We start from the raw sequence: 13,497 nt of genomic DNA on the forward strand, positions 1-13,497 counted from the left end.
ATACCCCTGCGCTATATACTGTACATGCAACAAGCTACAAAGCGCTACACTACGCGCTCAGTCATAGCGCTGCTTTAGACAACCAAATGGAAATCCAGTGACGTGGCAAAATCCGCTACAGCGAGAAGTTCCACTTCGATGACCTCAGCATCGAGGAGCAGTTGCGTATATACCTACAGTGGTATATCTGCGCACCCTTAAAATAGTCGTCTGCCGAGATAGATATAGGTCATGTCTCATAATTTAAAGGGACATTAAAGAGGAAGGAATAAGCTTAATTCCATTTGTAAATTACGCTTCGTCAATACAATAAAAAAAGAAAGAACAGGCCCCTCATAGATTGAGACGAGGCATGCTTAGCCAGAAATGACCTCCTTCCTAAAAAAAAATAATAAAATAAAAAAATAACGAGAAAAGGGCGAAGCCACATTGAAGTTCTCGCTCTAGGTCACAATGACATTATGAATATTGACAGGCGTCTGCAGGGGCCTAGTAAATTATTTATTGGTAAAGACAGACTGAACTCTATTCTACAACGAAGCCAAAGATTGAACTTAGCACATTTTGAGAACTTTTTCTGCACAACAACGGCCCAAATACGAGGAAACACCTTGCAATACAAGACGTGACACTCTCGTACCGTACAACCAGTTATCTATAGTTCTACGCTAGAACCAGTATCTAACTATTCTACACTAACCGGCAATTTCTAATCCATACTTCACGCCACCTGTTTTTCGTTTCAATGCTCGTTGCTATAGGGCGTTAGAAAGCCTATCAAATTTCCTCGATATGTTCAAAGATTCCTCCCCATAAGCTAGTAGGAGGAGGAGGAGGAGGAATAAACATTTATTGATCAGGCAAAAAAAAAAAAAATTGGCGGAAGAGAGCGGTGCAGGGTGGGTCCCTATTCCAAGACTCCAGTGGCCATCGCGACCCGCCCAGCTTGGTCCAAGAGGCCTTTCTGGGCCTCGAGGTCAGCAAGAGCGAGGATGGCCTCCCAGGGCTCCCTTAGCAAGGTGAGTACCAAAGGTGAATTAATGGCATGAGGTCTTTTGGCGCACTCCCATGTTACGTGAGGCAATGAAGGCCATGACCTGCACCACGGGCAAGAGTTAGTGTACAAGGTTGGGTTTATTTTATGGTATCTACCCAAATGTGGGTAGGTATCCGTCTGTATTCTTCTATATTTCTGCGCCTCCTCTACATTGAGTAGTTTGTGGGGTGGGGCGTACTGTTGCCGGGTTCTTCGCTGGTGCTCCAGTATATCGCGGACCAGTAGGCGATCGTCTTGTTCATCGTTGTGCGTATCTCCAGCTCGGTTAGTAAAGCCTCGAGCTAGAGTGTGTGCCTGTTCGTTTCCCGAGATACCCTCGTGGCCAGGACACCATAATATTGCATGATCTTCTTTCAATGTGTCGCCTATGATCTTAAGGGCGACTTGTGGTATGTTGCCTTGTAGGTACATTCTGCATGCCACTTGTGAGTCGGACATTATTAAAGCTGAGCTGTTTTGCTTTTCCTTGTATGCGATAGCGAGAGCAATCGCCGCTGCTTCCGCTGTTGCAGTGCACCTAGTGCGTATCGAGGCTGATGTGTGAAGCGTTCCGTGGCGTGTGGGTTGAACTGCCACTATTACATGTCCTTTGCTAAATCTAGCTGCATCAGTATACATTACGTCTTGATTACTGCCGAAGGTTTTCTGAAGATGTCTAGCTCTCGCTTGTCTTCTCGCTGTGTGATAAGTTTTGTTCATGTTGCGTGGGATTGGGGAGACCACTATGCGCTCGCGTATTGGATCCGGCATTGCGGTCGTTTGTTCCCTGGAGTACTGCGGTCGCAATGGGTAACCTAAACGCGACAGAACGTTTTTACCTGTGCTTGTGAGGCAAAGTCGTTCTCTTTGTGTCATGAGAACGGCTGCTCTTAACTCTTCAAATGTGTTGTATATGCCTAGAGCTTGCACCCTCTCGTTTGCCGCATTCTTAGGAAGCCCAAGCGCTGCCTTATACGCGCCACGTATTAGTAGGTCGATTTCTTTGATTTCCGACGGGGTTAGCTCTTGATATGGTAGTCCGTATGTTATTTTGCTAAGAATAAAAGCCTGGACTAGTGTTATGGTTTCGTTTTCGTGGAGCCCTTTACCTTTCTTTGTAATTCTGCTAATAAGTCTAGCGATGCTCCTCGTGCTTGATTTTAGAGTCGCAATGGTGTGAGTGGCTCTTTTGTTGCTTTGTAACCATAGCCCTAGTATTCTGATCATATTTCTTTCTGGTAACGTCTGGTCACCCATAGTTAGGTGGATGCTCGGTTTGTTTCTGTAGTTGCGCCCGTGGATCCGGATAAACTCAGATTTTTCCGGAGCGCATTGCATACCGTTTTGTTCTGCGAAGTCCTTCACCGAGTCGATAGCCTCCTGGATAGTTTGTTCTTTTTGCCCCAACGAGCCTTTGCAGGCCCATAACGTGATGTCATCTGCGTAAAACGCGAAGTTGAGGTCGTTAATTTTCTCTAGTTGTCGCGCCAAGCGGTTCATTGCGACATTAAATAGAAGTGGTGAGAGGATGGCACCCTGTGGTGTGCCTCTGTTAGGCATTGGAATTTTGGAAGATCGAATATTTTCCATACCTATTGTGGCTTTACGTTCAGTAAGGAAAGAGCGGATGTAATTGTGGGTCCTAATTCCACAGCCCATTCTTTCGAGCTCTTCAAGTATGAGGGTGTGGGAGATCGTATCAAAAGCGCTTTTTAAGTCAAGTGCTGCTATGATGTTCTCTCCCCCTGTAGGTACATTTTGCAGCACGTCATCTCGTAGCCTTACGAATATGTCTTGTGTAGAAAGATGTTGTCTGAAGCCGTACATGTTGTGCGAGAGAAGTTCGTGCCCTTCAATATAGCTGGTAAGCCTGATATGAAGGACCTTTTCGAAAAGTTTGCCTAAGCAGGAGGTTAGTGATACTGGCCTGAGATTCTGCAATGTTCTTGCTTTCCCCGGTTTAGGTATTAATATGATGGTCGCTTCTTTCCATTGATTAGGAAGCTCTCCCGTTTCCCAGATTTTCTCATTGAAGTACCGGGTTAGGCGTTCCAGTTGCTGATCACTCATATTTCTTAACATAGCATTCGTGATGCCGTCCTCACCTGGGGCTGAGTTACGTTTTAATGCTAGAGCGGCGGCATATACTTCTTGTTTCGTTATGGGTGCATCAAGCTTGGGATTGTCCATGCCTTTGTACTCTCTCTTATCGATGTTATCTCCCCCTGTCCCGATGTATCTGTCTGCCAGGGTTTGGATCAAGGATGCGTCATCCCCCTTAAACTCTCCTACCAATGTGCGCAATGCTCTAGTAGTGACTGTTTTTGTATTGTATGGATCAAGCATGCTCCGTAAAATTGCCCATGTTTTGGTTGTTGAGAGCGTTCCCCGTAACGAGTCACAAAATTGTATCCAGTTGTTCGCTTGTAGTTGCCTAGCATACTCATTTGCTTGTTCTGTCAGTTGTTCTATTCTAGCTCTGAGCTTTCTGTTTAAGCGCTGTCTCTTCCATCGTTTAGTAAGACTTCGCCTGCCTTCCCACATATGGACGAGGTGGGGATCCACTACCGGTGTTTTTTCGCTTAGCGCGATGTGCTTTGTGTTAGTTTGGTATGCCTGCATCATTTCGTCTACCCATTCTTCTATTGAATCTATTGGATGCTGAGGGGTCGGGTAATGTCTATATGCAGTCCAGTCTGTAAGTTTCGCGTTTCTGAAAGGCTTTCTTAATTTGGGAGTCGTAGTGGAGTAACTAATAATATAATGGTCACTTCCCAGATTTTCATCCAGGTTCCTCCACTGTCCCTCTTTTACGTTAAATGTAAAGGTGAGGTCTGGGTACGTGTCTCCGCAGACGCTGTTTCCAAGTCTCGTGGGGGCGAGGGGTAAGGTCTCTAGTTGCATGTTATATTTGTCTACGGCTTCTACTAGGTTTCTGCCCTTTTTTGTATTTGTCCTATAACCCCAATTGGTGTGGGGAGCATTAAAATCCCCGACTAAAATAAACCTGTCTTTTTTTTCCAGATGTCCAAGCGCCCATTCAAGCATCTCGGGAAACGCAGTCTGCCGTTCTTTCGGTGGGCTGTACACGTTGCCAATAAACGTTTTGGTTTTACTCCTTTTTGTAGTATGTAATTCGATCAATTGGTGCTCCGTTGAGCATTGGGGATAATAGTGTTCACTGGCCGCGATATTCTTGTGCACCAGCGTCGCCACTCTAGGATACATGGGATTTTGAAAGGTGTAGTAGTCTCTAAGCTTAACTACTCCCTTTCCAACTTCCTGAAGACAGATGACGTCCGGTTGAATAATGGCGGCGTCTAAATAAGCTTGTAGCGCTGCCGCTCTTTTCTGAAAAGAGCGGCAGTTCCATTGCCATATCTCAGCGGTGTCCGTGGTTCGGGTTGTTTTACTGGCCATGGTTAGGTACGATTTCGGTATCCGTCGAATCGGAAACAGCCCCGTTTTTTACCTTTCTCGCCGTCGGTGTTCCGGGGTTACTGCTGGCTCTTTTGCGTGATGTTTGCTGCAGTTTAGACATTTGTTCGTCTACATAAACTTTGTGGTTCTGCACCTCAGCAAATAACTGCTGTTGAAACGTTTGCAGAGCCTGAATTTGTTCTACTACCTGATTCATCATTCTTTCAATGTTGCTAATTGTTGTCTGTTGGGCGGCAGGTTTATCCCCTTGCGCTGGTTTAGCTTGCCCAATTTTGGTATTCTGAAATTGTGCCTTCAGCGTTGCCATCTCTATTTTAAGTTCTTCTACTGTTTTTTTAAGCTGACGATTTTCAGAAAGGATTCTTTGGTACTCAGGGTTGGCTGTTATTGGAGCCCCTTTTTGTGCCATCCCCGCCCAGCTCACCTTATGCTGGGTCGAGTCTCCCGTTGACACTAAAGTCCTGGATGGGGTAGGGGATCTAGAGGACATTCGGTGGTGTCCGGAGGCGGAGTGGTCAGATAGCCCTTGGTCTGGATTCTTCTGTCGTTCTTGTGATCTTGATTTTCGAATTTGGGGTTGCGACGTTGGAATGTCCCCTTGAGTCCGCAGTGGAGGCCAATCGTCATCGTCCGTATCGTCTGTGTCAGACCATCTCCGTTTTGGCGATGACTTGATCGCCTTGCCCGGCGTTTTGACGGCCATCCGGCTTGGTGATTTTGGCTGCGGTCGCTGTGGTGGTAGCTTGAAACGACGTTTGCACTCCTTGGATCCCGTGAGATGCTTTTCTCCGCAGGTGGCGCAAACTGGGTTGCAGTCGTGGTCTGGTTGTGGCTCCCGAGTGCCGCAGTTGTGACATACCGGCAGGTGGGGATTCGGGCAGACGTCCGTTCTGTGACCCGTTTGCTTGCAAGTCTTGCAGAATTGTATGGTATTCTTGTATGGGAAGCAGGGAAGCTCCCCTCCCATATAGTAGACGTATCGCGGTACGATGGGGCCAAAAAAGGTAATTACCGCTGTTTTGGTTTCACCCAACATCCTAGCTCTTAGTATGTCGACGCCTTGCGTTCGAAGACGCAGGTTGGCTAGCAGGGTTTCAGGGCTTGTGTGAGGAGCGATGCCATGTATCACTCCTTTCTTTGTGTCTTCGCCTACTGCTGCGTACGCACTCACTGCGTGCAGTCGACCGTTTAAGGTGAGGCCTGTAATTCTTCTTGCAATATTCGCCACCTCTTCTGTAGGGGTTGAGATAATAAAAATGTTTGATCCTGGTTTCAATCTCAGCAGGAACTGGTTTCCATTCACTTTTCCTTGGCAGGCGTTTATAACTGCTTCTGCGATCTGTGGCGCCGTGAGTTCCCTGATAGGGAGACCTTGGTGAGGGCGCACGATCACTTTAATGTCGTCCTTAGGCAGTGGTGGAAGCCGCCTTGTCTTGAATTTCTTTTTATTCGCTGGTTGTACCGGGGGCTTGAACGATGGGCCCGATGATTCGTAGCCACCCTCGGAAAAAGTGGCCTTTTTGCCCGCTCGTGCGAGCGCCTTCTTTTGGCGCACGGTCAAAACCGTTTGCCAATCTCCGTCGTCGTCTTGGCGTCCATGGGGTCCGCCAGTTGCTTCGGTACTCCGGAGGACCATGCGATCCTCATTATCGGTTTCTTGGTATTCCATCTCATCCCGGTCCACGTCCGAGGAGGTGAGTTGCGCGTTGGGTGTTTTCTCGGGGCCTGCTGCCTCATTAAACGTTGTCGTCGGCGTTCTCGGCGCTTCCGTAGCTGGAGTCGGCGTAAGCGTCGCCATCTGTCGCGGCCGCGTCGCCGACGCGTTCCGCGTACCAGCGGCCGCCGCTTCACCGCCGCCGTTAGCGTTCACACTTCACACACGTTTTGGCCCGTCACAAAGGTTTAGCGAGGTGCTCACCGGAAAGTTTGATGTTCACAGTGTCCTCACAGCTTGCCGAACCTCGTGAAGTCCTTGAAGTTCAGGTCACAGCACAAGATAACTCTCAAAAAACGAAAAGAGATGGGAGCCCATCCTGAGCTGACCGCTCTAGTCGACGCCACCTAGCGGTCCTCATAAGCTAGTACTGTCCACATGCGGCGACAAGTGTAGAACCGTCACCAAGCTAACGCACACGATCGCCACGACGAAATGAAAATAGTGTCGCAGAACAAAAAAAGCTTATATAATGCCCTCAGTTTCGCGGTTTAGTGACGTTCACAGACTGCAGCACGATGTGAACGTGTCTCCGAAAGCAAACGGAAAGAGTGAGAGAGGGAGCCAATACCACTTCGGGGCTCCGTGACGTCTCGTGACGTCGCCAACGTCATACGGTGTACGCACCTGTCGAAGAAATCCCGGTTGCCCCACAAAAGCCACGAGTTGGAGGGTGAGGCAGCGAGCTGGCCTCTCTGTATAGCTTTTCCTGGCCATGCACCGTGTGGTGCTGGGAGGTCGCAGCGCTTGCGCACTCCCCCATTAAACAAGCCGGTCACGCGTCCGGCACACCATACTGGGTGTGCCGGACGCGTCGGGAGATGTCTTTATCGTTAACGCCCTCCGCGGAGTTCGTACCCCGCGGCCCAGACCCCCGCGGCTCGGGGCCCGCAGCTGGAGACGAAAGAGAACGAAAATGTTAATGAAAACAGAAATCGATTTGCAGAAGAACCTCGTCGCTTACGCCCCAACTGGGTGGCGCGTTCCTCCCGTTTGCGAGGGGCTGCTGCGCTGCTATTAGCGGATAGCCGCGTCACGTGACGAGAAAGCTGCACAAGGCGCGTCGCCGTTGCCTGTGCGGTTATACACGCGCGTATGGGAAGCTTCACTCGTTTATTCTTTTGCGGGTTTGAGAGATTTCCTCCGTTTCATCGGCTCCACTTGGTGAAAAGTGCAATGGGTTGTGTCGCACTTTCACTATGAATACAAACACTCAATCTGCGATCTTTTTTCTCCTCGCTTCTCCTTACAACGAAAGAATAACCTTAATATATCATTGACGTTATAACGTCAATGATATATTAAGGTTATTCTTTCATTGTAAGGAGAAGCGAGGAGAAAAAAGATCGCATATATTGATACGTCAATGACTGGGTTAGTTGTTTCTGCACGAAACAACTGGCGTTTGTCCTTGTCTGTTCCTCGGTTTTGTGCTCTTTAAGAAGTCGCGCAGTAATGCTTTGAAAGAACAAAGATGATTTCAGCAGCTGCAACAAGATATAGCAAATTAGGAAAGACATGCTGACGGCCGTGACCACAGGATTCGGAGGAATAGACGTGGAATGTGGCGAGGATACAATACGATATAAACGTATGCAAATTAGGTAAGCATGCCCTGCTGATGTCAATTTAACTGAACATAATTACCGAGGCCCATGTGTATTCATTGCCCCTTTTGGCCGGAGCTTCGTGACTGGTGCGTTTCAGTGCATGGCAAGATGTCGAGCTCAAAACCGCGAGAACATTTATTTCTTACGATAGTAGAAAGCTTCTGTGCTGGAAGTGTTGCACCTCGCGCGGGGCGTCTAGCCCTCGGAACACAGGAGTGTTAACATTCTAATGAAAAACATTTTAAAAAATTACGTCGCAGGCGTCTAATTACTAACAAGTGAGCCCATGAATGCCACCTTGCGCTCGATTGCAGTAAACGCTACAAAACAAGTGCTTCAAATTACATATATATTTGGTTTTGCATGTGCCCTTCCTGAACTACTTCAGGCGCTATAGCACTTCAATACACCCTCTCCTCCTCACCCACCCCTCCTTGCCCTGTCAAGGCTCTCTCGGAATTTTCAACACAGACTTAGCTTCAACGCTGTAGGCGGGTCCTTCGGCCTTGAACGGGCCATGTACGTAAGCTTCGTTTACGTGAACTTGGCGCGAATACTATTGGTCCAATCAGAAGTCGAGCTGACCCAGCCCGACGCGACCGCTTTTGCATGTGTCTTTCCAAGCGGGTTGGGCGGGTAAACCAACCCTTTGCGAGCAGGCTGACGGAACTGGGCTCGACGCTCGCTCGACTCGACCTGCCAGCGTTTCCATGAACACGACAAGCCGGCTCGACACGACTTTATCGGATTCAGGTAAACGTCACTTTCTCCTCCTCTACCCTCTGAGTAGCAGGCTAGAAGACCCCACGCCGACCATTCACTGGGTTTCGTCCAATTCCCCCCCCTCTCTCTCTCTCTCTCTCTCTCTCTCTCTCTCTCTCTCTCTCTCTCTCTCTCTCTCTCTCTCCCCATATTTTCAGTTTCACCAGTGCAACATGCCGTCATCTGAGCATCGTGACTATTTCTTCCTCAGTGCAGGTTTCTTGCAAAACGAGTTCACCGCGTTCCCTGCACCATAGCGGGAGCGGTGGTGCAGGCCTCGTGTACGAAGTGCCGGACCGATTATACAGAAGCGTGAAACTGGCATTGAACTGCCCCGTGAACTAGTTCACGAAGTGCGCGATGAATCGAATGGAGGCTCTGCTATCAAACGTGTTAACTGAGCAGCGACCGTTGCAAGGAACCCTCGATCACCAGCGGCTTAAACGCCGGCTCAGAAACGGCGATATAACTTATAGTGCCGGCACCCGCTGTACTTCGTCGCTCAGTGACACACACAGAAAGACAAGAAGAAAAAAGAAAGAAAGAAAGAAAGAAAGAAAGAAAGAAAGAAAGAAAGAAAGAAAGATTGAGACAGCCAACAATGATCCGCGCCGCTCTCAAGCGTGTCCTCGGGAGACCAATCCGGCAAGCCCTGGGCGTGGGTCCGCCCAGCTTAACCGCTCGGTTGCCATGGCGACACGTGTGTGCGTGTCCGCTTGTTGGCTGAGCGATTTGGTGCGGCAAGACACGTACGCGTCGCACGTGCTCCGACAGAAGCGCAGTTTTGTCACCGTGTCCCCGTGAAACGCGGGAAAAATATAGAAAGAACGAAGCAGCGGCCGAAGAGAAAGAAGGAACACAAGGAATATCGTAGACAGAGCGAGACAGAGAGAGAGAGAAAGAAAAAGTGAAATGATTGTGCACTGACTGATCAAAAATTAAAGTGAGTAGCCCAGGCTGAGTGCGTGCAATAAATTTTACACTCAGACGACTTCGGTGGTGACATTGGGAGCCGGCTCATGTACTATCTAAGCTGATAAATTACTATAGCTAATGATGATTCCGAGCAGTATAGAGTGGAAGGCTCACGTACGTCATTGCTCATTTCATGTAGCGCTAAATGCAACTGAACTGTGTATTCCAGTGACGTCATTCGACACTGTGTTCACGGCCGATGTCATATGGACACGCAGAAGCACGTATTCTCTAGAGAGCCGTTTATCATTTATGCGACAATAACGCGGCACAAAACTTAGGGTGCGTCAGCCCGTGTGAGCAGCCATTGGTCGAAGTTCGTGCGTTTTATTGCGATAGCAATTAATGGACACTCCAGGCGCATTTCTGCCGTTGCCGTCGCCGTAAGAGAGACAGAGCGAGAGAGAGCAAGGGCAGGAAAGGCAGGGAGGTCAACCAGACGAGCAGCCGGTTTGCTATCCTACACTGGGGGTGGGGGAAAGAGGAATAGAAAGAGGGAAAAATCGAGAGAGTAAGCACTAATTGCGTGTGGGAGGATGCACATGGACACTATAAACAGTCTGTTAAGCCGGTGCACTTCAAGTATATTGTCCTAGTGCACGAATCGCTTTTCGTGCCACTGACGGGTGTGGCTACGGTCCGAGTATCTTTGACTCGGAGAACGGTCTTGAGTCCAGTCGGTTTAACGTTACCCGCAGAGAGAGGCGTTATACATCTGAGAGAGTTGACAGCTACGTGTGTCTGGATCATATGATATCTCGCGATGGCAATTGTTGCTGCTGTTGAGGTGCACCGAGGCAACCATAAACACGTGCGTATAGGGCTTGACCTTGTATGCTCTCGAAAGCGCGAATGTTCGTCTTGCATGAACTGGGCAAAACTGGTAGACTGTAACGGAGTCCGAGAAACTGTACCTTGTACAGCTGCATCATAGAATGGACTGATGTGCCTCAGTTTTTCCCGCATAGAAATTTGAAGATCTGATCAATGGCAACTAACTTCTTACGATGGACGCAGTGAGGACTCCACGAGAGGCTGCGGTCAATGATGACACCCAGAAAGCGATGCGTCTTAACATAAGACACAGCTTGACCATTGATTGAAACAGGATACAATGTCATTTGTTTGCGCGTAAAGCCAACCAACGCGCACTTTTCAGTAGTCAAACTGAGGCCTTGTTCTCAGAGATAACACGCCGTCATGGTGGCCGCCCGCTGAAGCCTGGCTCGTACCTGAGGGCTGAGTCACCGCAGAGGCCAAGATGCAAATGTCGTCAGCGTATATTGAGACATGAACTGTCCGCGGTAAGTGCTCCGCTAGTCCTACCAGTACGAGGTTGAACAATATGGGGTTCGACACTCCACCCTGCGGCACACCACGGCAGACGTGATGTTCCGAATTTGGGCCGTCTTCGGTCTGTAAGAAAAAGCTATAGCCTATCAGTCAAATAGTCCCGAATCCATTGATACATCCGGCCACCAACTCCCACAGCCTCAAGTGCGTTCACTATGGCCTCATGGGCGACAATGCCGTGGCCGTAACGTTCCGCATAAAGTCCAAGGGTGATAACGTCGCCGTCTGGTGTATATGCGAGTGAAAGCTTGCGAGGGTGAGCCGAAGATGGCGGCACAATGCCATGAAGGGAGGAAGGGAGGGAGGGTGCGCTCTACTCCAGCGGCTGCTGTGTATGGCACGGCCGTGCGGGTCCTATCTATAAAGCGATCTGCGATGAGTTCAGAGTCCAAGTGCGCCGACGGCTCATAGCTTCGTGCGCGCTGTGTTGTCGCCGCTTAGTTCGCGCTGAATCGAGAGGCAGCACGAAAGTCCATTCGCTCGCTGCTGCTTCCGCGCTTCCTCACTCCGGCGTTTTGACAGCGCGTTTCCGCGGTCATCGAGTGAGATGTGTTCATATGTTTGCTTGTGCGCGCGTACGCCATGCTTGTTAATTTAGTTAGTGTGCCTGCGTTTACAAGTTTATGCGGCCGATAAAACTACTATCCTTGCTCTGTATACCTGTCTGCTAATTTACTATCCCAACCGATGCTTCGCCTTTCGAGCGAAAATGCGACGTGTTGTTTTTGCAAATTCATTTTCTTTTGTTTTCTTTTTGTTACGCAGTGATGTGCTTGCAGTTAGGTTATGCTTCGTTGTACTCTCAGTTTGGTTAGCTTGGTCTGTGGCTGTAGCTCAAGTTTCTGAAAGGTCGTTTATTCATTGTAGTTTCTTTTTCTCTCTTTCTTCGTGGTGATGTGTTTGATCCGGCACTTTAAACTATAGGGCGGAACAAATTCTCTGCATGGCCCTGCAGCATAAACAGTAGTGTAACCAGCAGCGCCACGGAACATATATGTGTAAAGTACTTTATAGCCATGGGCCCAATATTTCGTGCTTCAGGTGCAACCTAAAATTATGTGATTGCGCAGAATTATATAATGCAGGCCAGGGTATTGTAAGAGGCGCACGAACCTCTTGAGCGACCAGATTTTTTTGCGAATTAAGCTGTATCGCAAAAACTGCGAAAGAAGATGCCTCGGAAGGGACACTTCAAAGACACTAAATAAACTTGACAAAATATATCTTTCAGAACTTTATATATTATTGTTAATTTCGCGCTTAGTGGTTGGTTATTAGAAGAAAGAAAAAGCAAGGTGAAAGTTCCATTCTCTCTTATTTCGTGCCGACACACCGCGCCGGTAAACGTCCTGCAGCGTGACGTCACAAATTCCAAAGCATTGTTCTTTTGTGTCGTATTTAGGTCGTTTTGGCTAAGTAAATATTCTTGAAACTTGCTAAGGCCACTACTTGGCTCTTTTAGAATAAATGTGGTTCACCTTTACCGATAAAAGAGCTAAGTATGCCTGACCAGTCACCGTGAAAAACCATGACGTCACGATCAACTGGTGTGGGCACGAACTTTAGGGTGGCGTCGCCACCCTGTCTTTCGATTTTTGCCCTTTTTTACCCCTTCCCGAGCTTCTCGTAACGGTAAAAGTGGTCTTTCTTTGATATTGTAATACAGTAGTTTACTACTGCAGCTCAAATAATATTTCCCTTCAGTGTTCCTTTAGTGGTTCGTCTGCTTGCGAGAAAGTTACCTCCCTTCTGAGGCCGGCATTCAAGACTTCTGAAACTACTACGCTCCTAACAAATGAGACGATCTGGTAGTCCCGTGAGCCAAAGCATATACGGACCCAACAATGCCCCGATAAAAATAATGTGCTTCGCCACGCCCACGCGCATATACCTTGACATTGTGGACGGCAGTCCAGTCTTGGCATTGCTAATTTTCCAGTGAATTCGTTAATTTCAGTTGCCGCGTCTCATCAACAAATAAATTCAGTTTTATGCGCGAGCCTGCAGCCGATATACTTTTGTTCATGAGTGTACGTGGAACTGCAGCATTACTATGGCTGACTGTACATTCAGAAGTGCCTGTAAAACTTCGCCAGTGGAGCCGTGAACTGAGGATCTCTTATCACAGTGAGCCCTTGCGACCATTATTTGTTTATTTACTTCCGTGGTCGGATCCGTCCGTGATTGTCGGTGCATCCGTTAATTCGTAGTCGTCGTGCGTGAAGATACTAGAGACTTGCTTTTATGCTGCTTATGCACTGTCCACCGCTAAAACTATACAGGATGCGACACCGGTTGAATAAGAGAACCACGAAAATATTTAGAAGCGCGCAAGGGAAAACCTTCATGCTTTAGAAGCACAGCGGTTTCTCTCATATCTGTCCTGATTGGATAACAGTCTAACGTTCGCTGCACCGCATGGGAATTGCGTCGGGCAAAGTGCGTCCGAATAATAATTAAAAAAAAAATGTCGCAGTTTCGCCCGAAATGCGAAGCATCCATTGCGATAGCAAATTAGTAGCCCAGCTATGCACAGTAAGGATAGTGGTTTTGCCGGCCGTACAAACTTGTAAACATTCGCTTACTAACTAAATTGGCAAGCATGG

At 48.3% G+C, this 13,497-nt stretch overlaps 1 long non-coding RNA gene across 1 annotated transcript; it reads left to right on the top strand.

Moving 5' to 3' along the window:
* The first annotated feature begins 828 nt into the window (after window positions 1-828).
* Window positions 829-4,151, top strand: LOC139060573 (uncharacterized). Its single transcript, XR_011514936.1, has 2 exons — window positions 829-1,019; window positions 4,061-4,151. It is a non-coding gene; the product is annotated as an uncharacterized lncRNA (long non-coding RNA).
* The last annotated feature ends 9,346 nt before the right edge of the window (window positions 4,152-13,497 follow it).

The sequence above is a fragment of the Dermacentor albipictus genome, chromosome 5 (assembly GCF_038994185.2).
Source record: "Dermacentor albipictus isolate Rhodes 1998 colony chromosome 5, USDA_Dalb.pri_finalv2, whole genome shotgun sequence".
NCBI lineage: Eukaryota > Metazoa > Arthropoda > Arachnida > Ixodida > Ixodidae > Dermacentor > Dermacentor albipictus.